General features: G+C 41.0%; 1 long non-coding RNA gene across 3 annotated transcripts; it reads right to left on the reverse strand.

The window, feature by feature from the left end:
* Nucleotides 1-589: 589 nt before the first annotated feature.
* On the reverse strand, nt 590-21,458 carry LOC134168651 (uncharacterized). Of its 3 annotated transcripts, XR_009966624.1 has the most exons (5): nt 21,396-21,458; nt 17,101-17,768; nt 15,066-15,187; nt 12,479-12,657; nt 590-701 (listed from the first exon to the last, which is right to left on the reverse strand). It is a non-coding gene; the product is annotated as an uncharacterized LOC134168651 (long non-coding RNA). The 3 variants fall into 3 exon arrangements; XR_009966622.1 differs by lacking the exon at nt 590-701 and having other exon boundaries at nt 11,162-12,657; XR_009966623.1 differs by lacking the exons at nt 590-701; nt 21,396-21,458 and adding an exon at nt 19,235-19,417 and having other exon boundaries at nt 11,162-12,657.
* Between the last annotated feature and the right edge of the window lie 5,417 nt (nt 21,459-26,875).

Consider the following 26,875-nt stretch of genomic DNA (forward strand, 5'->3'; position numbering starts at 1 on the left):
TAATTCAGCCACAGATTACCTGCCAATGCACATTGAACTCAGATATCCCTATGGCATAGGGAGGCATTTTTGTGAGGTGCTGTTGATTTCAATTCACAAGCTGAACAACGCAGTAGATGAAGCATGCAAAGAGGTCACACATCAGTTGCTGTAGATTCCAGTTGCTGCAGATTTCAGTTGCTGCCTAGGTCCTTGATCCTCAAAGAAGGAGACCCAAGTCAGAGACATCTGCACGTGGAGTTTAACATGCAGGATGAGGCAGACTGAAATTCTGATGGCAGAATTTGATTAAATGCCTTAAAATTTGAAAGCAGCTCCATCTGCTTCTTCCTGCTTTATGTGCTTAAGGTGTGTCTTCATCTCTGTCTTTCAAAATGTCTCTTCTGGAGGAACTTGAATAGTTTGATGATTAGCGGCTTCTATTTGCCCTTCAGACAGCTCCAGATATTTTCTCCATCTGAACGAGTCATATGCTACACAGTCTGAAAAATGAGTAGGTGGATGTCTGGATTTTCCTGGCCTTTCAGGTAGCCTGTGTTATCATTGGTACTGACATTTTGGGTACAGACTCTGCAGTTTGCCCTTTTTTGGTCTTCTGCTGTCTCTTTCATTTCTCTTTCTGGGTTGGATTGTATAAATGATGGCTTTTCACTGTTGTCCAACTTCCCCTTTGCTGCTGTGGGTAAGCACCTCTTTCACTTCTGCATGTTAAAATGGGCATAAATAAATAAATAAAACCATGAGACCAAAAGCTCGGGTAGACTGTTATGGTGCAGCATTGTAGGCTTGGAAACACCTTTCCTGGTATTTTTATTGCTGTGGACTGACTGACATCACTTTAACATGTCTCCAAGTGCTTATTATCTCATCTCTCACACTGGGAAGTAAGGTCTCTCAAGAAGCAAAACAGAGATATTTACAAATGAGGGTTAGCTCCAAGGTCTATAGAATACAAGTATCATCTTTCATGGCTCTATTCCCTCAGCTTCCATATTTATTTGTGACTGCCGCACCTTCTTTTAAAATGCTCTGTGCTATCCTTTTTGTGCTATAGGCGCTGGGGGCAAGAGTGGGGTCTGCAGAGCTGAGGTATGGAGCACATGAGTGTTTTATGCTCCCTTTCACCCTTCTGAAAGATACCACATCTGTCAGGGCAGAAAAAAAGAGAAGTGGCACCAGCTGGGAGGGACAGGAATAACACAACTCTGCAAGAGGCTTCAGTAACAGTGTGGGGCTGAGCAGTCACACAAATGGGATATAGCCGGTGCTTCAGGATTTGGCTGTAGTCCCCAGTGCTGGCTCATCCTAACGAGGCTAGCCTCACCCTGTCCTGGAAAATTGTGCCTAGTGTCTATCAAATCCCAGTCTGCATAAGCTGAGATATGGCTGAGTATGAGACATCCCAGTCTTTTGTAATACACCAGAGTACAAAAAGGTGGAAAAGACGAAGTGCTGCCTTGGATGAGGAGCTGTGGGTAGGTTAAAGGGCCAAGGAAGCCTGGGCTTCTGAGGCTCCTGAAAAAGTAGTGTATTGGAGAAGTTTATTTCTAAGAAGAGCCAGCTGCACTTCCAGGTACTGCTCTCCCATTGGCAGCACAAGACCTGTCAGCCTTGCCGGTCTGAAATGAGGTACAGACATCTGGGCATGAACTAAGACAAAGGTGGAATTTCATCTAACAGAAAGAACGGGGGGGGGGAATTGAGAAACACGGAGAAGACAGCATTTGGGAACCAATGTCTTCTCTGGAATATTAAAAGACCTTACACATACCTCAGGGGTTACATCTACATGAATGGGTGTGAGAGTTGCTTGCCTGCTCTTATGCTTTGAGGTCCCAGGATGCAGGCCAGCTCTGATATGAAATCTGAAACTCCAACAATATGACACTGCTCATCTAAGTGCTCCGTGCAGGACATAACAACACAGCTCTGAACTTTTGATTAATGCAAGTACCTGATATCCAGACCAGTCTGGCTTATGTCCAGCTAGCTCTGACCACAAGCAACTGCATGCACCACTCTGCATGGACACTTTTGATTAGTTGCAGTAGTTAGCTCTCACAATGGCTCTGCAGCAGTCATACACAGATACAGAGCAAATTGCCAGTCATTGCGCAGTGGAAGCAAAGTGGTTTTGTGACAACACTTTTAGTATAAAATTTCATATTTCATAGTACATAATTCCTTTGGATTGTTCAAGTAAGATGTAAAAATGACAATATATTGAAAACAAAGAAAAATTAATTAAAACCAGAGCAGCTCTAAACTGACATATTTAAAATTACTTCAAAATGAAATTAATCTTTTCAAAGAAAAATAGGTTTCATGTAGGTCCAAAAAAAGCAGCAAGCAACAAAATCCAGAATTGTGCAGAAATGATTTAGGTGATGAATGGGGAGGAAATGGTCAAACAGGGCTGAACTGAATAAAGTACATTTGCAAGTTCATGAAAAACCCGTGTAAGAGGGAGTCCGGCAGAAAATCTGTAAACTGAATATGACTAAACTTGATCCAGATAAGGGTTTATTGGGGGATAAAAGACAAAACCTCTGATCTTGGTTGCTGTTGGAGAAAATTGAGTAATAAACAACAGTTCTGTTAATGTCTTAATCATAGCTTATACAGAATTTTCTCTTGCCAACATTCCTCTGCTTCTCATTGTACTTTGAGACAGTGTGGTTTGTGTGAGTGTCTCAAGTGGTCACAATAGCTCTTACAGGAGGAGGCCTGACTCCTTGTAGGCCACCAAAGCTGGACGTGTCAGAAGAAAGGGACTAGATGAAAAGCAGCCAAAGGGACTTCCTGACTGGGGCTTGTGCAAACAGCCATCAGCCTCCTTTCATGGCAACCCTAGTAACAGAAACATCCCCAGAGAGCCATTCGGGCAAAAAAAGACAACAGATGGATCTTGGGAGTCCAGCTTCTCCCTTAAGCAACATCTGCTGATCTTAAAAAGTATCCAGAAAGCCACACCACACTTAAAAATGAAACAAATGAATGTGCAGGAAGAAGAACAAACCAAGATAAATTAGCTGCCAAAGTGCATACTTGTTGCGATAACCTGCATTTTAACAATAAAGCTGCATGAAAATGTTGCATAGCAGCAGTCATGCTAGATAGAGAGCAAGGATTGTTCGGTATAATAATCAAGAGTCTGAGCCCAATGAGGGCTGGTCACGTCCAGAGCTTGCAGGTACCAAACTCTCAATCCTGCTCAAAACACAGTTATTTAGTATCCCTTCTGGTTTGCCTGCATATCCCTCCTAAAGTGTGAGGAAGGAAAACACTTAAAAATACTGAAAAGCGAAGCTTTGTTAGATTCTTGTGTGGTTCTTAAGTCTTATGATCTGTTTCAAGTCAGAAAACTGAGAAACAAAATATGTACGCTGACTGAAAGGTGGGAAGAGGGAGCACCAAAGCTTCACATAGATAACCTATGTACTTATAAAAGAGATGGGAAAGCATATTTTTGAAACCACTGTCCCTAATTAAAAACAACAAAACAATAGCCAAAAAAGGCCAAACCCCCGAAGCCAGCACTGCAGTCACATTCTGTGAAATTCTCAAACTTGGTACTACATCTGGTCATTGATAACTGATCTGGTAGCCTGGTGGCTGCCTATACAGAAAGCTGTGCAAGTTTCTCGAGCACAAGTGAAAACCGAGTAGAGTTCAATTTAATTTAATTTTTCATAACATTTAATTTCTTTTCATGTTTCATATCTTTGAAACCAGTATCATTTTTAGCTCTTCAAAATACAGGGGCACCAGTTTCATTTTTGCAAGCCTACATATTTAAAGGAGGGTGTTTAAACAGTGCTGGCAAGTCTGCATTTCTAAATGTTAGTGTTCTGGGTTTCAGCTAAATAAAGAAAGCAGGATTTGCAGTTGAAAAATTAAGGTTGTAAGCTCAAGAAAATATGGTTAGAAGAAATATGCGGAAAACCAAAAATGCCAATTAAATATATCTGTGTTAAAAATGGACCATAACGCCTGCTGCAATGGTACTGTTACCGACGCAGTTGCTGTAGAAAGCAGAGCACCAGGAGCAAGTAAGGAAGCACAGGAATTAACTTCTAGCTACTCCAGTGGGGCAGAGCCCAGTGAATCACACTAGGAAGCACAGATCAAATCCTCTTATGTAAACATCATGCAGGGCTGGCACTGATCCTCCATGCACCCTAGGAGGACTGCTGACGTGGCATTCCCCAAACACACATTTGCTTTGCGTAACTGTGGGCAGTCGTTCTCGGGTACGGGAGGCCTGAGCATAAGCCTGCATATCATCTGCTCAGGGTGAGCAAAAACAGATGGGGAAAAGCAAACTGAACATGGCTTTGGGCTCCCAAGGCCACCTCATATGCCTCTTGTGGTCACTGTCCTTCCCAGACATAGGATATCTTCCCCCAGCACACCTATGTCCCATGCCTGTGCCCAAGCCCATGGAGACCCGGGTGGCCTGTCCCAGTCCCAGGTTCTGCTGGATATCCAGAGCCATGTTCCTGGCATTCCTTTAGGTTTCCCAGCAGTTTTCCACTTCAGTGCAGAGTGCCGAGGGCCTGTCTTCTCTTTCACACCAGTGTTTAACTTGCTGAATCAGGACTCTGTGAACTGATTCAGACCTGGTTTCTGGTGACTAATGCCAGGCACTCCCTTCCTCCTAGGCAGTGGTAGCTCCACAGTGCTCCCAACCCTGGTTCAGCCCGTCAGTTACAGGATTGGAGACCAGATGTGCTGCTTCACCCCACTCAAAAGTGGTGATGGATAAGGCCTTATTTCAGATGGCTTTTTTTATTTATACAACAATGTCAATTTGTAGTCTGAGCATTTTTGTTCTAGAATATCCTAGTTATATGACCATAAAGTATAATCTCTACACATACAGATCCTACAGTTTACAGGACTGATCTTCCTGAAGAGATTGTGGGTGGGGTACTGTGAAATTCCAGCTGTTGCTCTTCTCAGTCAGCTGGGATCAGATGTGAAATAAAGTAAATACCTTAGGAGTACTTTTAGCATTGAAGGCTTTATGTTAGGCATAACTTTATCTATGGAAAGCTATCTTCCAATAGGCTGTTTTATCATTCACACTTAGAAGTCTTAAGACTTAGAGGAGCACTCAGTAAAAGCTCTAGCACAACTTCCATTAGCCTCTACGCACCCATCAAACACATATTACACAAAAGCGTAATATAATACAAACAGCTTCCAACTAAGACAACCGCACAGCATCACCACCAGGCATTCTCTGCAACTTGTCCCTGTTTTGTTAGCAAGAATTTTTAATTTTAACAGTTTAATCACTGCCGTGATCTCTGTGATTGCAGGAAGACCACCAGTGTTTGCAGGTTCCTCCAGCGCGAGACTGTCTGGTCAAGTGTGGAGGATACCCCACATTCTTCATTCGAGGTTACTGGTGAGACAAAAATGTTGTGCTGATCAGGCCCATGTAATTAGTGTTATTTTTCTCTTGAAGGCTTCAAGTGCAGAAGCTAAGGACATCCCCAGTGAGTTAAACCGTCTTAAGTCATTTTCTGAAAAAGCCTCAGAGATCCTTTAGCCTAGGGTGGATTTTCCTCCTGTGGGTTTTCTTGGGTGCCTTCAGTTTTCATGTCCTGAGTTAGATAATTTCTCATCCTCTGAAATAGCTCTGGTGTGTGCATGAATACAAAAGGTAGCCTGCAGGACTTGCAGTGGTTTGTCTTAATTTGTCAGTGTCAATGTCACTGGATGACCCAGACTCCCACTCTGCTCTTGACTTCAGGAGTGTCCCACTGTTTTGAGTTGAATTTCTCGGAGTTACTGCAAAGCTGTGACTCAGGAAGTTGTTGAGTTTTATCTGTTTGTGTTTTTTTCTTTAATAGTTGCCTATGGGAAGTTCAAGATGTCGTAAACATGGTCAGGCCATTTCCCACCTCCAGATGTGATCCTGTACAATTATCCACTATGACAAAAAAAAGACGCAAGGGTACATTGTGGCATGTCACCTCATACTACACCCATTTGTGTTGTTCAAATACTTGCAGATTTAAGAAAAAATGGGTTGTATTAGAGCATTAGCTTCTATTCTTTGCCTTTTGTGAATGTTTCCCTAATTTCTAGACAAAGTTGGATGTTCCACACTCCTTTGCCATGGCATGCTGTGAAACATTTGTCTGTTGTCCTTTGGGCCTGGTAACATCAATCACATTTTTTGTTCTTACTTAGAGATCAAGTTTTGATGCCACATGAGGCAGCATCCTGACAAGAAGAAAACCTGATGGCACAGCTGTAGTTTCAAATACTCCAGCAGGTTCACTTAGGTGTACTATTGCACAATGACCTAGTTTAGAGCTATCACGGGGAGCAATTAATCTTTGTCACTCCATACTCATTCTAGAAACACCTGAAGCCTGGAGAACTACCTGAAGCCACATCTCTTCCTGCCACCTTTCTGCAGAGGGGCTCAGTTCTGCTTCACTAGCCTAGAGCCCCTCCAGGGCTCCTAGATGAAGACGTCAGTACGATAGCAACAGAAGTACTGGTTACACATTGTAATCCCCTAATTCTCATACACACTCCAAATTTGATGGGGGATTAATTTCTTTTGGTGTCTGCATCAGTCAGTCATTAGTAGCTCCTGGTGTTACTCTGGCAGTACGTTTTCTTCCTAAGTACTTTTTGTGGATCATATTTTCTCAAAATTGCATCCCTTTTCAGCTGTTGATTTCCGCAGAGAGCAGCAGGTGCCTGGACAGCTCGTCACACATGCTGCTCCAGTCGTTGTGTGCCGACATCCCTGCAGCTCCTGTTTTCCTGAATGAGGCTTCCCCCCCCCCAATAGTTTGGGGAGCTCCACCTCCTTTGTCCTTTGTCTCTACATCATATACAAATACCTTCTGGCCAGGGACCCCCTTAAGCTTCTTTCATCTGATCCATGGGATGCCTATGAATGCATTGCTGGGCCTCCTCCAACTCTTTAGTCACTTGACTAGAAATGATTCCTTGAAATTCTGCATCTGGTCTAAATGACTCACCCTGAGGCTGGGAATTCACAGCTGATACCTTTGAAAAAATACCCTGAATTTCTGTCTCAGTGTTTAGAGCTCCGTAGGTAGCCTGTCCATGGTGTTATCAGTGGCATTATCTTCTTGAGCTAACAAAATATGAGTTGCCTTTATGCAAACTCTCTTCAAAGTGAATGGTCATATAAGAGTTTCTGATGGCCTTTCCCTGGGCAGGCAGACTCCCTGTATTACTCATTCTGAATTCAGTACATTAAATTTTGCCTCACTTAAACCATCTTCTGACCAGAAGTAGAGGGAAACCCCCAGCAAAAGCTTCCTCAATGCAAATAATTGCCTCTGTGGAGGTTGCCCTATTGATGCTTTTTGGCTTGCTGTTTATTTGGGATTTCCAAGAAGCCAAGTTTCTGCTTTTTTTCCATCCTGCACATCAAGAAAAGTTTCATAAGACTCTACTTTGCAAGATGCACAGCCTATATATTCAAATTAGTGGCAAAAGTCTTTGGCCCTGCCATCCAAAAGCACTGTCACGACATTGTTCTGCTTTCCCTTTACCCTCAAAGAGTATTAACTCACTGACTGGAAAGCCTTCCTCCTACTCAAGGCCACCAAATGTCTTCATAGAAGAAATGCTCTTTCTATGTTGAGCCCACTGCTGCAGGTGTAAAGTAAGCAAAGGCTACCAGGAAAAGGCAGTAACATGCCCTGAGTGAAAAGCAGCATTGCCTTCCTTCACTGCTGCTGGCTCAGAGGCAGCAATTACAGTATGAAGCTGCATAGCATGTTATTAATAAAATAGAGCACCATCTCTTGGAGGAGGCTGTCTGGCCCAATCATTTTAAAGTATTCATTCTCTCACCTGTATAGGAGTGATCAGGGACTGGGGGCTGCAACCAAGAGGCAACTGAGCTGCCCAAAAGGTAATGGTTGAGTTAAAGCTGTGCACAGTTTTCGTGCAGTGGAAAGCTTAATTCAAGTCAAGGCGGTGATGAAAGACTCACAAGACTCCTCTGAGCCTGAATCTAGCCCTTGAACTGGGAGCTAGACCTGCAGAGTCCTGCTTTTAGGTGACCCAACCTTGCTGCAAATACATTTCTCTTGGTAAACGGACAGCAACCAAGGCAGTTTGCCAAAATGTCTTGTCCTCGTTATCACAGTGAAAGAATATTGACTCATACCTCTGCCAGTTCAGTTTAGGGCTGTTCTGTGGTCAGAGATTAGTAGGGTTATTAAGGCACTGATCCAGGTGGGTTACCAATACCTTTGCAATAAAACAGTTGTTTAAGACTTTGTCTCAAGTAAAATAGATGTTCTTATGAAGATTAACATTAGAATTGTACATCATGGGGTTTTGTTCTCTTTTTTTTTCCTTATTCACAGAAAAGAAAGGCCTAGAATAATTTATTACTGTTGTGGCACAATCTCATTTAACTTTACAAGCTCTGTAATGTGAAATGACTTTCATATAGCACAACAGCTGACATGTAAAGATAAACATCATTATTTTATTATATCTGTGACTCATTTGACATCAGTCCACATTTATTCATACTTTGAGGAGCACATTAATGGGTAGAAAATTTGTTTTAGTTACCAAGCAAATTAATATTTTCATTCATTTTATTTATGGTGTATATCTACAGCTGTAATAAAATGCAGACATTTAGGGCAAAAGTCCTTTCTGAGGCCCATGGCTTCTGATCTCAGATTTGTAGGCAGCAGACAGCTGGAGTTTCTTTTTCATTTATGTCTGTGAGGGAACTGGAGTTAGTAACGCTGGTAAAGTAACAGCTGCTGAATGCTATTTCCCTACAATCCAGCAATTATAGCACGTGCCACCACCTGATAACTTAATTATTCTTTTGCACAGTCCTCACTCTGATGGTTTCAGATATTTGAATTCTTTCTTCTTCTCCCAGGGTATCAGATGGCTCTAAACAGTGAATGTGGTCTAATAGGCTCTGTGCAGGAGGGTCTGCCTTGTTTCTTTCCCCGAAGAGGAAGTTGCTTAGTAAGCAGGGCCTTTTGTGCTCATGAACAGAAATACGGAACATGTGGCTAAGACCCTGCTATCCGTGCTGTCTCCTTGCTGAAGGAAGGGCAGAGTTTTTCTTTTTTCCCATCATTCTGAATGTGAGAGTTATTGATCCCCCATTGCCAAAAAATATCTGAGATTTGCCCATCCATCTGCTGTTAGTGTGGGACTGCAATGCTGTGCCTCCCATCCTCACAGTGTGACTCCAGTGCTTCCCTTATGCACAGGAGGAAGATGGTCCTTTGGCAGCCTTCAGCTGTGATCCCATCATACCTGGTAATCTGACTGCCTTCCACTTACCTAGCATATTGTAAACGTTTCATTATCAGCAAAAGTCTCTAACAAAAGAGGAACCCAGGAGGTGATGTGAAGAAAAAAAGACCCAACTATAAGAGTATTTATTTTCTAAGGTGATCATGAGATCAGCCGTTACTCATTCTTCCAGCTACTAGATAGACCCTTCTGCAAGTACTATATGAAATCAGTAAGCAGCTAAATGTTTTATGCTGCTCAAGAATTGATATATGCATGTTTCAGTTCTCCAATATGTTCCATTCCTCTGATGATTTTTTATATCTATCTCCATTGTCCCACTACTTCTTGGGCTTGACTGCTGAACAGGTTTTGGTCATGGGCTTCTTTTGACTAAGCAGATACAGATGAAGTTTTCACACTGCCTGAATATTTTAATTGGAAGACTCAAGACAAATATAAGAGGCCACCAGATCCCTTCCTGTTACCTGTAAATAACTTTCAAAGGCTACTCATAATGCTGTAGACATACCAAGTTTTCAGTAATCTCAGAAAAAGAAAGGGAACATCCTAATGTAAATACCAAGTAGTATATGTTATGTGTCATGGGGAGCCAACATGCCGACCAGACTGAAAATGTGCTCTTCAGTAGAACACTGCTGTAGCTTTAATCAGCTTTAGCTGTTCTTTTCCTCTTTTTTTCAGAGCACCATATTTACCAAACTGTAGGGCAACCTTGAGTGCAAAGTAACTTCTCACCGCCTGTTTTAGGAGGAAAAAAAAAATCAATTATCATCACGTGCTGAAAACTCCCTGAATTATGATTGCAATCCAGAATGATCCTATCTCTGACAAACCACCCCAATGCCTGATAGGAATCCGAATTAATGTGGATGGGAAATATGCTGGTTTTAAGGGCTGGCCTTGTTCTCAGACAAGGCAGTTGCTGATTCCATGTGCACTCAAGAAGAAGCCAGCAAATAAAAGCTGTAACTCTTTAAATCTTGAAGGTTATTTCCAGGAGAGTTTCTGGAGAGAAGTGTACAGAAATGACAGTAAAGACTTCCTCAGTAAAGAGCATGTGGTTTTGTGACTATGATACATGGATAATGACATAAATGCTACTTGCAGGCAATTATGTAGTTTATGGGATTCTACAACATACCCCATACATTGGTGGAAATAATTGTATCAGTAATTAAAGGTGTACCTTGTGTCTAGACCTGGGATCAACAACTGTGGGAAACCACAGCAGGTTCAGTATTGGGTTTGGTAGCCAGATTGTACAAGAAGGAATCATGAACTACACATACTCCTTGCCAGCAGTAGTGCCTTCAGCTGGCATTTCAGGATGTTGTTATAAGCAGTACTACCCTCAGAGATGCTTTTAAAACATTTGATAAAGTTACAAAAGTAATTACATTTTTGTCCAACTTTATCCAGGAAATAAGTCACCTGAAGACAGCATGCCTTTCCAATATGCAGCCAGACAGATCCTATGCAGAAGAGCTGCCTTGTGTTTCTGAGTGCTGTTTTGCTTTCTGTGCAACTTGTGATTTCAAGGGTGAGATTGAATTTGTGGCATAACAGCTCAGATGGAAAAAGTGCACATTAATTTCAGGGGTTGGCTGAAAGTCCTGAACATGGTACATCCATCCCAAACTCTACACAGACTGAACATTTCAGCACTGGAATCTCTTATGAAAATTACTTCAGTTGCTTTAGTTGATTTATGATTTAGGCTACAATTTATTTGGGAATCAGATCAATTGTGGTTAAAGACTGAATGCCCAAGTTTCCAAGAGAAGTCCTCTCTCTCCCTCTTTCCCCTACCCCAGTTCCAAAATCTGGAAGAAAAGCCCCGAAATCATTAAGGTTTATAGATATTCTTAGCTGGAAACAATTTTGCTGTACTTAATAACAGGTTTGAACAGAAAGAGTTTTAAAACTTTTGCAATTCTTATGACAGATCCAAACTTCCCGGAAACTGCTGAAGACACGCTTCAGATGTATGGTCCTGATTACGCTCATACTCACGTGATTGCCTGGATTTAGCTGTAACATTCAGACTTCCAGCTTACAAGAAGTTTGTTGGGGGTGATTCCCAAATGTTTCTATTAATTCAGCCAAGCAGGGCATAAACTATGCTCTAAAACCAGGAAAGCTGATATTATTTTGTTTGGATCTGTATCCCAACGTTGTGCCTAGTTAAAGTGCTCAGAGGCACATGAAAACACAGCTTTGAACCACAGGAGAAAAAGTCATGGCTCAAGGATGTGTTACATATACGTGAGGACTACATGGATGACTTGAGAGCTTACAGATGCTGGGGAGGAATACATTTCAGGAAGGCCAGGGCCATAGATCATTGCCTGGCATCTCTTCAGCTCTGTAAGCTGTTCTCTCCGGGATCAGGTTTCAGAAAGGAATGCCGTCATGGGATATTTTACACCATGACTAAAACTGCTGACTTTCCAGCAGGATGTTTAACCTCCCATTCCAGGCTCAGCGCTTGCTTTATTTACTAATGCAGCTCCTAGTTGTTACTTGCTGGAAGAATAGGAGTAAACGCTCTGCCTTGGGAGTGTGTTTGTGAGTGAGAAAGTACCACTCATCAACCCTGCATCGTAGTCTCTCCTCTGAAACTGGGAAGAGTCTGCAGTCAGGAAGATATTACAAGGAAAGAGCATAAAGAGGAATTAGAGTTCACTGTCAGTTCTGATCCCAGCAGAAAACTTATCCGTAGAATATAGAGCATCCCAGGCTGCAATATATCTTCTGGTACATTCTCCATGATGGGAGGGAGGATCTGGACAAGGTCCACTGCAAAGCCAATAGCTGCAGGAAGGTTTTATGACCACATGGTTCTACTAGAAACATGGCAATTTGGTGTCAGGAGACTGACTTGGGACAAACCCTCAAAACATACCTTTTGCTGTATAGCAAGAAACTACCAAACAGGGGAAAACCCGCCTCTACCTGCAGTCACACCAAAATATTATTTTTGGTGAAACAGTGGGTAGTCAATTATTACTCTGAAATATCAATAATACTGGAATGATGACAGTTTCTTAATGTCACAGAAATACCAAGACCAAGGTTCTTATTTAGCTGCTTTTTTGTAGTAACAAAAATATACCTCAAAATACAAAAGTTCAAAGTGGGAAACCTGTTAAGCATTGCTAACCTGTGCTGTGGGATTGGTTCAGTCCCTTCCAATGTTCACAGGTTCTTCATGAGTAACAAGGTTTTATCTTGAACCCGAGCTTCCTGAGTCACGGGATTTTACGAGATTCTTCCCTCTTGTCTTTCCCCTCCTGTTGGCAGCCATCATGGAAGTATTTGAAACAGCAGGGATCCTGAAGCCTAAAAAAAAAAAAAAACAAATCCAAATAAATTCACCTTTAATGTGTATATACCCACGTATGCATACACCCATATACCTGTAAGTATATGTATATATAGTATGAATGGGTGCATCCATGTGTGTCTGGAGGGAGGGAAGCAGACACATAACCGTCTTGTGATCTTTTTGTTAAGGTAAGGATTTCAGTTTTTGGAAGGCAGTTGCTGGCACTGCCAACCCTCTAAAAAAGCCATCAATGAAAGTTAGGAGGTACATAGCTGATTTGGAGGGGACTCCGCACACTGCCAGACTGCACCCTTTAGGAGGCAACACACTATGGCTTGGGTCTTGCAAGCGCTTGATCCACTTGAGCAGTTTTTCACATGGATAGGGATGATAGTAGGCAGGCAGCGGGAGCTACCCATGAAGGAGCACAAGAGCTCAGGCTCTTTCATCAGGAGGTTCCAGTATCCTGATACTGCACTTAGTTTTCTCACTCGTGGTAGTAGTTTGCATCATGCATTGTGAGGTCAGAAGCTAAGGATCCAAGAATTACATTCTTCCTCATGAGTAAGTTCTGGCATGATCTGGAATGACTCATCAGGTTAAAGGGTTGTAAGGCTAAGATGTTTATGAAATACACTTAAATATTGACTGAGTTTTCTCAGAAGGTATTTTTTGTATAAAAAGCATGAAGTGCCTCCAGTAGGTAATAAATATTTAAATACAGTTTTTGTCAAGTTTCATAATACTATATTCTGTAGACTTTGCCTTTTTTTTTTCTGTATCACAAAATAAATTTTAAAGGAAAAAAAACCCAACAACAAAACCCCTAAACTCCATAAATGCCAGCAAATCTTCTCACCATCCACTATATTCAGACTTATTTAATTAACTTGACAGACTTGATTTTTACCAAGCTTTTTCTGTGGCTATGATAAATTATGTCTTCCAGATCTGATTATTCATTAAATGCCTACTGTGAATTTCAGGCTCCCTCATGCTTAAAATACAGCGCATGCTTAATGGGATTAAGAATTAAAATCTGTTTCTTAATTTTATTTAATGTATGACTTAAAATTACAGAATTTAAATTCTAAGGATGCCACAGAACACATAAATTAACTGTACTGAGCTAATTAGCTTTTATAATCATTTTTTTGACTGCAGCACATATATTTTCAGACCTGAAAGAAATGACTGGACTGTTTATTCCTGAGATTAGCATAAAAGCCTTGTTGTGATTTCAGTGGTGGGCACATTTTAATCCAGTTTTGCAGTAAATAATGAATGACTAAATCCTCATTGCATTAATCAGAAAGATTGAATGATGAAATTAAGCTTTATTTTAGAGTACTGTTCCTCACTGTTTCTTGAGTGGTGTAATAAGGTCTTGGAAAGCTTGTTGCAGGACTTAGAAGACATGAACATCTCACTGCTTTGCTATAGCAATCTGCAGAAATTTAGCTCACCTGCAGTTGGGGAGCAGGAATAGAGTTGAGGCTCCTGGTAGCTGCTGCTCAGAAACCCATGGGCCTGGTGCAGTGCACACCGATGGTTACAGGGAGGTTCCCACAGCTTCCTATAGATTCTGGCTTAGATGGGTTAGAGCTGTGCTGCACACGTTGCAGTTGGTTCATTATTTTTATATGCCTGTGGGTTATTTTATTCTTTTTGTCATGAAGATGACATATAACTTCTTTTTTATTTCGAATGAACTGCCCCTGTATTGCTGACTTTATTTTATCCATTCAGAGCTATAACAGAACTGTAAGCACAATCTTGAGTAAAATTTGCATAAGAAATTATTTGCAGCATGCAGCCAACCGCCACTTCATTATATTCACAGGAAACCCCCTCCCCTCTCAACAAAACAAAGATTTAAAAATAGGACTCTGCCTTCACAGCCTGATGTTATTGCTGCTGTCTTCAGCTGCAGTCCTGTCATTTATGACAGCCATGTAGTTTGTGCAGCACAGACTGAGAATACACAAAGACAAATGCAATGTTTATGAAAATGCCATTCAAGTAATAAACAAGAAGGAGGATGCAGTGTGAAAAACAAGTCTAAAGGATGACACAAGCTTCTGTCATCCTGATAAATGTTTTAAACTGTCTTAGCTGGAAAGGAAAATACCCCCTGGACAATTTGCCAAAGATTCCTTCTTCACAAATAGCTTCAAAATCAAAATGAAAGACTTTTCCAGGAGATATTTTCTGCTTCAGCTGCAGTTACTGAGCTGGGGAATGCATTAATTAAAGAAAGTCCTACAGCTTGCATTAAAAAAAAACCCTAACTAACTCTGAACTGAACTGAAAATCAACAAATTGTGTCTTACTAGGCAAACACCCATCAGGAAGATTAAGATTTAATGTCAGTAGGTTACATTTCTTGCAGCCCTTTTATCTGTGGTATCTGTGAGTATACCTCATTCTCTCCTTTCCCTCCCGTAAGTTGCTCCCTGGCATCCTCTTCTGCATGGAAGAAGCCCCCTGAGGTCATCTCATCTTCCAGTAATGTGTTTTCAAGTCCCCCTTCTCCTGTGGTGCCTGTAAGAAAACAGCTGGTGTTTAACAGCTTGAGAGAGGCACTTGTAAAACAGGAGCTACATTAAAAGTGTAAGAAATGGTGCTGCATGGGTTTTTACATTTTATAGTCTCCCCGCTCCAAAATGAGTACGGGGCTTGTTCTTTTAGACTCTCAGCTATGAAGGGCAATTCAAGTGCGACATGGAGCATTAAGAACCTGTGGAAGGTTCTTATAAACATTAATTAAATATTTAAAAATAATAATATGTACACCCAGCCCCAGTTAACTGAGGCTGGTTACACAAGCACCCATTTTGCTGCTGGTGGACTTGCTTTGCTGCTTGGCAAAAACAGCTGGAAAATACCTTTTTCTGATTTGTTAGACTAGCATGTGCCACTGCCAGTTTCAGAGAGTCATATGAATGATGTTTTACTGTCCAAGATGGAAAGTCTGCTGGAAGCCATAGTAGGCAACAAGTACTGACTGGCAATAAAATAGTCCTTAAATGCTAGATGTTCCTCAGTATTGGATTGAAGTGGCTGTGTTTAAGTCATTGTCTGGCATTCACGGTGTTCAGGGCAAATTTTGCTATTCAGTTTTTGAGGAAACAAACGGAGCCAGTAGTTAGGGATGGTTTCAATAGACAGCAATTAGTATATCTAATAAATAGACAGTTAATAGATCATGGCTTGCTCAGTGTTGCTCAGGAGGTAAGACAGTGCAGAAAACCACAGCAGGAGTGTTCAAGGCCAGGTTGAATAGGGCTTTGAGCAACCTTGTCTAGTGGAAGGTGTCCCTGCCTATGGCAGGGGTTTGGAACTAGATGATCTTTAAGGTCCCTTCCAACCCAAAACCATTCTGTGATTCTAGATGATTCTGTGATATGGCAAAAAATTAGACATTTCTTTATTCTCTCTCTGGCCCTGCCGTGGTGACTCCACGTGTGGCCATACATTTTATTTGACTTTGGGCAGAGGAGATAGCACCTACTTCTCCATGCTGCCATGAGATTGGCTTCATGTTTGTAAAGCAATTCGGCAAGATTAGGAGCTAAGTGCTATTTGGGAGCCCTATGCTCCTGCCTCTGACACCATGTCAACACCCACAGCTTCAGCAAGCCAGCAGCAGAGAGATGCAAGCAGCCACTCTTCTTCCCTTATTAATGTATGAAGCCACCTCTGTGGGGCTACACTGTGCCTGTCATTTTTAATATGCAGCTGTATATATTTTGTTGTCTTCAACTGGTTCTGTGGTTACACTTATATTGAGTGGGATTATCTTTTGTGCAGCACATACCAGTACAAATAAGAAAATGTGTTAAAAGTAGAAGAGCAGGATTGTTTTGTGCTTAGTGTCATTTCTCTGTTTTACTTGCCCGCCTCTGCTCCTCTTAGAAATAGGAAGCGTCCTTTCTCTTTTTCTAGGCATCTATGATTTTTCCTGTGCTTGTGGGAAAAGCAACTGGACAATGACCTAATTCAATGCAAATGAAAGGGATTTCCTAGCAAAGGATGGTAATTTGCGCAGTGCTGCAGGTATGTGAAAGCACCGAATAGCCACCTGTGGGTACTGAGAAGGGAAGACCTCTGCCATAACAGAGCTATAATCACTTTGCACTTTCCCTCATTGCCTGGAGGGAGCTGGAGCTCTTAAGTGCCATCCTATTTTTATATAAAATCTATTATGTTTCTACCTCTTGGCCATTTTATCCAGCTATTCCTATCAACCCTCATTATTGCTGGCCCTTAGCAGCAAGTCTTGAAAACAAATGCAGTTCCTACAGCCTTCCATGAAACCGTTGGTGGTAGAAGACCCTGTCTGTAAACAATGAAAAGGAGAGAACAGCTTATAACAATATAATGAAATGGGCTGTAAGCCCAGCATCCCTTCTCAGAATGAAACCAGGCATCTTCTTCCAAACACAATGCCTTACCTCAGAGTAGACTCTTAGGTATCTTATTGCTGTTACTCTGTGTCTGGAGATGCTTACAGTTACTTCCGTTTACATTTTCACATGTTTTTCAGCAGACTGATCAAATAGGCAGGTTTTCAGGAATAGATACTATGCATTGCGGTTTTGTAACAGGTTCTTCATTCTCAGATGTTAACTTCTTCTAAAGCTTTCTTTTATCACTTAACATTTTTATCAACCTCTTCCCTTCGCAATAAATTCCCATGATATATTTGTGCATTCCAAGTAAAAGTTTCTTCAGTGGTAGAAATCACCACACAAGGTAAAGCAAAGCAAATGTAGTATCAAAACAACCAAAAGAGAAGATTCTGTTAGAGTAGTGCAAGATAATTCTGTTTTTCTTGCTACACATGAAGATCCATCCAGGTATGTGGGCTGCAGAGGAGGGGAAACGTGCTTTTACGTTGTTTTGGGCTCATGGGCTGTTCTCATTCAGCCTATCAGTCATGATCCCTCAGTTTAATGTGTTTAACCAAGACTATGGACCTTGTTGTCCTGCCTTCTGTATTCCAGGATGGTCATGATTCTTTTCATAACCAGATACTTTTTGGCAAGATTCCGGTGCTGCTTTTTTATGCCTTGTGTCCAGAATTGGAACAGGGCCTTCTTCGAGTCTGATTTGGGAAGACCTGAAAGAGGAAGGCTGCTGGAATCCCTGTGAGGAAACAAAAGCAGAGCTTTCTGTAGCAGCTTACTCAAAAGGCATTTTGTTTGCTGTTGGAGGCAACAGCATTTTCTGTGTTTGCCATTGTCACAGGATGACAGTATCAAACACGAAGCTACTCAAAAGTTGTGTGCCTGTGACCACGTGCTTGTTTAAATACTTGTAAAAGTAAATGATTTAGCAAAAAGAATATAAACTGTAAGTGCCAAAACCCTTTTGCTAGTTCGCTACATCTTAAACTGCATTTTGTGTTTGCTTTTATGGCTAAATTCAAGACTTTCTTTGGTGTTGAGACCCCTCATTCTGCTGGCATGGACCACAGATTGTGTACATAGTGTGATGACAGCTTTATATAAATACTCATTAGAAGACCACTACAAGAGAGATGGAATTTAAGTGCATCTGAAGCCAATGTAGGTAGCTGCAGAAAATGGAGTCTGATGTGATTATTGCTTGCAAATGTCCTGGGCACATGGAGGACCACTTGATGGCACTGGTTTTCTTGTTGAAGCGGATCTTTGGTACAGCATTCACAGTTTTTAGGTTCAAAATGATGGAGGGGCTTGTTACAGTATTTCATTAAAGTAGAATAAAAAGCGAAATACGTTAGTTCTGAGTAGAAAAATAAACATTCTGGGCATCAGCACAGTCTTTCAGATAGACAGGCTCCTTATTTCTTTCCTGAAGACTATTTTGGATAGCATTTGAGGAAAGATGAGGAATGGTAATGATAAACTGATGATAAACTTTTATGAACTAAGAAACAGGACATAAAGTTATGAATGTTATGGATGAGTAAGAGCTGAATCACCACTGAGACTTGAATTGGCAGACTTTTTGAATCTGCATTTCAAGTGAAATTCCAAAATGAGAAGTCATTCCAAAACAAAACAATAAACTTTGAGATTTTCCATGGAGGGAGATTTGTGAATATATATATATAGATTTTTTTATTTTTTTTTTTTTCCCCAGGGCAGCATTCTACATGACATATTTGGTTGTCCTTTACAAATTCTTCCTCAAGGTCTTTGAACAGCTAATAGCTCTGGCTCCTTACCATGCAGTGACGTGGGAAGCTCAAGAGTGAGGAAACGGAAAAAGCCCAAATTTCTCAGATTTTCGGACTGTTGAGAAGCCCAGCTCTTGGAAGTCCTGGAAAAACCTTCACATATGCATCTGGTTTGGAACCTGGAGCTGGGTTACTGTGGGATAATTCATACGACACAGACTAATCAATCACGAGGAGGGCCTTGTCATTTAAACACTCTAATTACTTTTTTTCTGCAATAGCTTCTGCTCTTCTCCACATCCCACAATGCAATCCAGGGATACTATGTTAATTGGAAGTATATTCCTGTGTGTGAAGTGGACTTTAATTAGCACCTAAGGGGCACATTCTGGTGTCCTGACTCATGTGGCATGGAGGCGTACCTCAGAGTCACTCCATCACAGCCTGTGGGACTGCTCATGAAGAAAGATGCTTCCTGCACCAGATGAAGGCTGGCTGGGAAGCTCCGAGTCACCTAGATGGGACAAGAGGCTCCACTGACTCTCCAGCATGCAATGCCATGGCCTGGGGCCCTACAAAACAATAGTTGTACTAACGCTGCCAATTATTTTGCTCGACCAGTAAGTAGTATGAGTGGCTCCAGATCTTAAGTCTGTGAGCAATGTAGGAACACTGCAAAAATTGGTATTGCAGGCAGTATTGTAATAAATTAATAACATCAGCTATTACATGAGTCATCTGTGAAAGGGGGCCCTGAGTTATGAAGGCAGACACCAACTGTGGGGGGTATTATGGAAAATTAAAATTAATGTGGCATAATACTACTTCAATTACAATAAAAGTGCTGCAGCTGGAAGTGATGGGAAAAGTGGGAGGGGCATAACTCCACTGATTAGCATAATTATATCTATGCATCTGGTTTCCAAACACAAGGTAGAATTGGTTTCAGCTTAGTATCAGCACCTCCTGCCAGCCATGCAGTGAGACAGCCATGAGCAGACATCCCAGCTCCTGCACCATGGCATGAACCTCACAGCCAGGGTGGAAGGAAACAAAAGGCACTGATTAAAACAAAAAGCCTTTGCCAGCAAATTCCATGATCAGCATATAAAAGGTATAAGTTGTAGTTTGTTTAGTTTTTTTTTCCCTTAATGCTATTAATCATCTTTCAAAGCCCTTACAAAATGCGTTTCCCTGATGATATAAAACATCCCATCCAGCACCACTTCCCTGGCTTTTTCCTTATTGTAAACCCATGTCACCTGAGGACCAGGGGTGCAGATGTCACTGAATACAGCTTCTTTGGTGGTTACTACAGAATTATGTCTGTCACTGTCTTTTTCATGAACATCAGATGAAAATCCCAGCAGGAGGAGTGCAGGCCAAGTTATAAATCACCTGGGCAGTGTCCCAGTTGCACTATCTCTAAGAGGCATGTCCTGCTCATAATGACAACTTGGGATTAAAATGTCAGCAAGTACTTCATGAAAGTTGGTATCTATGAATTATTTCATAACTCCATAGAGTATGAAAATATGCTCTAAAGAGTTACTCAGACTTGAGAATTATTATCTTAATTGTGCTTAGAATAATTATGAAGCACTGAGATTATTGATCTCTCCTGAATGAGCTCAGTGGTAGTGAAGTATTTTAAAATGCTTTCAAATGAGGACAGAGCTGAAGTTATTTAAACACAAAGTCCAGCCTAATTCTAAGTGACACGTCCATCACAAATGTAATACAGACATATATGAAAACTAAAATTTATTAATTGCCTGTTTATTTTCCTGCAGTATCAAAATGTTGTGCAGGATTTCATCAACACCAAGTATATTTTACATTGTGAAAAAATATTAAATGTTAAATGTTGTAAAACATAGCATTAATAGATTTAATGTCTCCTGCAGAACCTGATGTAATTCATATAATGTGAAAAGACTGTATCTGCCAATGAAGAGAAAGCCAATCCTTAAAATGCTCTACATTTTGAAAATTATACACTAGCTATTTTTTCTACACAAAAGAACTGTCCAGTGTACATCCTCCAGGGTAAAAAAGTGTTATCTATGATATATTTCTTTTGGCCAAATAACCCTTGGCATGAATGAATGTAGAGCAATTTATTTATTGTTCAAAACACAGGTCTTAGTATAAACACAGTGACTGGGTATAAAGGCTCAGTATTCAGGCTCAGTATTTACCATCTCTCAGTGATTGTTGTTGGACTGATCCTGCATTTACAAATGGAAACAAATCTTTTTTATCCTTTTTAATGGCCAGCCTTGCAATCTCAGTTTATGATTTAGGAGACAGCTTTGAGACCTTTCCTTTTGGCACAAAACCCCCCAGCGGCAGGGCCATCACCCATACTCCCAGCCCCATCTCCCCTGCAGTGACAAACAGTGAGCTCCCTGCTGCTAAAAGCACAGACCATTGCATCTGAAAACAGGCTTCTCTCTCACTGAGACACATGAAGGTGCGTCTATCTCAGCCAGTCACACCAGTCGGAGCCCACTGGCAGGACCACACCTGCCCATCATTCACATCACTTCTGACATTGAAGAGACTGTGGACATTTCCTACCTGGCAGAGGTGCAAGCTGGTATGCTCAGCCTGAGCAGCCATACATGAGAATGGGGAGATGGCCACCCATCTCTCTTCACTAACTCATCGAGGGCAGGTGACTAGCTTTGATTAATCACCCATTTCATACATGACTGAAGCCACAGGAGGCAAATACCTTTCTGTGTGCCTAAGTGACCAGCAGCCTGCTACCTGCAATTCTCATCTCCAGTCATCCCTTTTGATAACACCACAATACTATACTCTACATGAAAGAAAGAAATACTATTTAGATTAAATAATTTTTCAAGTTGATGCACTGCCCCTTGCTGTATGTTTGATGGTTGAAGGGCAGATGAGCCCAGATCAACTTTACCTAAAATGGAAAAAGCTGCTTTTACAGTTGTCCACATTAAAATACCCAGCCTGGTCTATGCTGGAGCAGCTTACTGATGTAGGCTTTTCATTTGCACATTAAAGAGTTGAATTTATTGTTACATAATACTATACACCTTGCAGAATGGTAGCAGGATATTTTGAGGCAGCTCCCATTCCTCTGGATTCCTCTCCTCTGTATCCTGCCATGCTACTTTCATCTGTAGCTGCCTCCTGATCACTCTCACATCATTCTACACCTGCAGCAGTCATTCCTTTGGGGACTTGGACTTCTTTTCTTCAATTGGTGCCTCTCTTACCCCACCCTTGCTACAGTTTTGGCAGTAATACAACAATATTACAACATCTCTTGTCTAAGCCTGATTAGACAATCTTAATGTACCCACTTTGATTTGCTGTTACAATGAAATTTCTCTGTTATCTGCTACACAAGATGGGCAACTTCTTAAAAAAAAAGTTTGATTTTTAACAATTAGTGGTCTTTTTCTGGCATTCCCAATATTCCGTGCTCTCATAGGCTTAGTCACTGTAACAAGTATTTCTAGTGAAGAAATATTTCTCTATAGAAGGCAGACTACATGAAAGAAATGTATGTAACGCCCTCGCAAACACTTGAAAAACAACATGAAATTACAGAATTCCTTGTACATACCTTGATGATTTGATTTGAGTATGAATGGTGGGATCACAGCACAGCAAGATTACTGTGGATGCAGTGTGACTCTAGATACGTATAAATAAAACAACCTGACTTTCATAAAGGCTGTTTTCATTGTCAGTGAATGTCCTCTGAGTTAGATTCAGCCTCTAGATACTATCAAAAAATTGCCTCCAACCTGGCTGGGATCCCAGGAACTCTTACGTGTCTTGATGACATTGACATATATGACCTCTCTCCACCCTTTCAGACCAAATGCTGCCTAAAAGATTTTGGTGGTTTTGATGACACTCGCTTCATTTGCACAATTGTCATTTGTTGCTGAACAAACACTGAATCTGTTGGTTTGCACAAACCACTGCACAGCTTATCACTGTTGCTCCAGAGTGCTTATGAGGAGACAAGCCTTCCCTTGCTGGAGGAAACTCGTCATTCCGCATCTTGCCTTGAAAGAATGAACTTTTAGCTTTAGCTTATCCTAGTGCATTCAGCCTGCTAAGTTATTTACTGGCTTTTAAACCATTGTGCAGAATGTTTATTAGAATTTGAACTCTTCTGGAACCCAAACAACAGAAGCATTGTCAGTATAAACTTCTGTCACTATGTGTATATGCACAGCTTATTCCCGAAATGTCTCTCCACATTCAGTGTTTTTATGATGGTGCAAAATGAGTGTTTGAACCCAAAACAAATTTTAATAAAACTTATACTTGCTCTTATTTAAAATACTCCATTGAAAATTTCCCCTCCAATGCAAATTATTCTACTCCTTTCTCTCACTTTTCCTCTCTCTCCCTTTATGCTTCTTCATCCTCTTTCATTTTATATCTTGCATTTAGCATTTTTGCATTCTTGCTCTTAAGAATAGAGAATAGGCAGGACCTTCTTGGTAATTCTTGTCCCTTGTATACCAACTTTTTTTAAGCTGTTTGTGTCCCACCAATACTCCAGCTTTAAGTCTGTTCGAGGTCCTCACTGTTAAACTATTTCCAGACTTCTGGGGGCCTATGGTGTTCCATATCTTCCAGGGTGTATATGCCCTGTCCTGAGGGTTCACAGCCCAAGGGTTATCAGTGGGCAGACATTAGTGGAAGGAGGCAGAGACATTCTGCTCATGTTAACTAGAATATCCTCTGATGTAAAGACAGAGATGGGAAAATGATGGAGAGATACCACGGCAAATGAGATGATTCCTCGCTGGAATAAGAAACCAGTTCCATTTTTTCCACTCCCCTTAAAAAGAACCCCTCAGTTCAAGAATAAGTTGTAAACAAGAGTGACTTCAGACAGGGGAAGAAGCACATCACTCAGGATGGACTTGGAGAAGAACAAGACCTGTGAGAGTCTCTCCTCTATTTGCAGGGGAGGACAAGAAGCATTTCCACGCAGCTTATGCCTCATAATCCTTCTTTCAGTGTAGACTCTCCGCTACGGGCATGGTGCCTGCTATCATGCTTTAGTGCTTGTGCAAGCAGGCTACCTGGAAAGAAATTCATGTGATATAGGTAAAGGCAGTATCACCCCAGGGGAGTGAGGAATCAGCAGCACTTGTACCTTTCATTCTCTGTTCCAGAGATACAAACAAAAGGGAGTGGCAAACCTTAATGTGCAGCGCCGGTCTCAAACACAAAGGTCATACAGCATTGCTATCTTTTTTATTTTAAATATTATTTTAAATTTTGATCAATCCATTAGGCACTGTTCTAAGTAGCGTTGCTTCTTCAGTGACAATCTATCTCAACTCCATTCATACCTGGTCATGCTACATGTGATAACTGGAAGACAGAAATTTGCCAGGATGGAGAAGTTTCTGTTTACTCCTGTCAGTGTGAAAACACTTCTAAGTGAAGTACAGATCTAAAGAAAAGTAGAAGGAAGAGGAAAAAAATAAAAGCCACAAGATGGTATGTGCATGTTCAGCAGCCATCCTTGAAAGACTGCACACAGAAGATTCGGGAAGCAGCAGAGGATGACTACATAGATGCACAACTCAAAAGCATGGGTGGATTGTTAGAGACAACCAGTTGCTGGCTTCTGTTAGAAATACGTCTCTCTTTCCTCAAGGCCTGAAATTAAATTTTTAAACATGGGCACTGGACATTCACAGGAGAGGACCAGCTTCTTCTTATTATTCTATGGCTAATGGTCTAGTTCTACAGGTATTACAGTTTGATTAGACGTATGTGCAGTGACATTAAACTCCTACTCCTGTGCCTTCCTTCTCTAGTCCAGTGCTTCTACAGCACGGGACTCGTAGTTTATTCAGTGCATCCAATCTGTTATGCAGATAGTGGGGAAAAGGGTAAAAAGCCCCTATCCATCATCACTTCCACCATGCCGGAGTCCAGCTTTTCCTGTTATGTATATACACATCTTTAATGGGGATCCCACTTCTACAGCTTGAATTCTTGCTTCTCTGTGCCATCACACATCAGCCTCATACCCTTTAGCTCTCCTCCTGTCTCTAGCTTTTCCCCCTAAAGTTTTAGTTTATCCCCATTTCCCATGCCTCTCTTCATCTTCCACTCTCCCACTGCACAGTGCCTATTTTTTCAGGTCATGCCACCTCCATACAATGTCCTCACCAAAAAAAGTTTGTTTGCTTCTTTCTAAGTTCACATTAAACAGACTAAGGTGCCCATGGGCTACAAGTCAGTCACAGGCTGTAGACTGCACAGTTCTGACATGCAGAACTTCAGTTAAAAAACTGAAGGAATAATTTAAGAATACTTATTAATTTAAAATACTTCTCTTTGGGTACAGTGCAATGCCATACAGATGCAATTGAGCCTGCTCTAAATCCAGCATTTCTTTGCAATGCTCTGTCCTGCCTCATTTGCCTGTCTTCCTGTGAGGAATAGGCAAAATCCCACACTCTTATGTCACTATGCCACTGCTGATACCCGGTTCAGTTCTTTTACCGCTAGTTCATTTACCTTTGACTTTTGCAGGCATACTAGGAAGAATTCTTTTAGGAGGCTCTGGAAGGGTGAGAACAACATACACATGAAAGGAGTATTTAAAATATTTCACTTCTTTGACTTTCTTCGTATAATTTTTATGTTCTGTTTGCACTGCTAAACTGTTTTTAGGTGTATAAATTATTTTTTTTCCAGACAATCACTGTAAACAGTGTGCCTAGTAAGAACAGCATTAACTCAGCTTTAATCCAGCTTGCTTTTGGGTCCTTACCCCTTGCTACTGATTCCCATCTCTTTGACAGGGAGTCAACAGGAAGCATGACACCATGGGACAGGATGTGTGACACCATTAAACTTCCTGATGAAGCTCCATTCTTTGTAGTCTCATAGCCATAAGAAACCTTACTGATCCCATGTATAACTATAATACACTGTCTCTTCCTTAATACAGTAGGAGTTAGAGTAGATGAGCCATGTACAATGCTTTGCATGGATAAAGAAATATTGCAAATTTATGCTAAATGCAGCTTTAATTATTAAAAAAACAAACAACAGAGCGAGACTATGGCAAAAAGAGTTTTTTTTAAATGGAAGACAGAAGAAGAGTGGATTGTGTTTATATTTTGGTTGAAGAAGAATCATCATAAAAACCAAGCCAACAGTTTCATGTTGTAAGCACCAATATAGAGGAAATGCTGTCAATACTGATTTTTAACCATAAGAAAAAGTGACTAAATATATTTCTTGATAGGTGAAATATTCTAGAGTCAGGACAAAGTCATACTTGCTAAAGCAATCTCAGGCCCATGTTACAATGTTTTCTAATCAATGACATAATAACATCCTTTCTACCCATCAATATCACTTCATCATTCAGCCTAAAGTTCAGATGAGAGAATAGCTTGAGATTGATTTTTATCATCCCTGTACAAGGACTGAATTCCCACTTCCCAGTTCCTTGGATCCCCACCTCCTTTATTATTCAGCCTTGCCTCATTCAGCAGGCAGCATCTGGAGAATACATTGCTCATTTTCCACACCAGTTACAGGGTGAGCAGTGGTCAAGGCAGGGCTTCCATATGAATGAGGAGCAATATTTGTTTGATGTGTAGGGAGCATTTTATTTTCCTTAGAACTTTACCTAAGAGACAACAGCCAATTGATCGTGAAGCCTATGAGAGCTAGAAGTAGCTCTGCCTTTGCCCTGGGCTTGTTAGGCTGTTGTACAAGCCCTGAAATTCAAAGCATTGCAAGGAATGTTTCCTTGCAACACTTTTTGTTTAGTATAACCAAGCCTCTAGTGAAAGTTTCTGGCAGACTCTATGCATAGGAAGTACAGCACGTATAATAATTAACTTTTTTCTTTAAACTCATAATTACCACATTTACAGACATTAAGGCATGAGAATAGGTGGACTTGTTCTACATAGTGCAGAAAAAAACTACCTTAGTGATGCATTTTGGGTGTTTGATAAAAAAAACCTGTTGCTGGAAGCAGCAAAACAAATGAAGAAATTGACTAGCTT

Source organism: Pezoporus occidentalis, unplaced genomic scaffold, assembly GCF_034315485.1.
Source record: "Pezoporus occidentalis ecotype Australia unplaced genomic scaffold, CSIRO_AGI_Poc_V1 ctg32, whole genome shotgun sequence".
NCBI classification, from domain to species: Eukaryota; Metazoa; Chordata; class Aves; order Psittaciformes; family Psittacidae; genus Pezoporus; species Pezoporus occidentalis.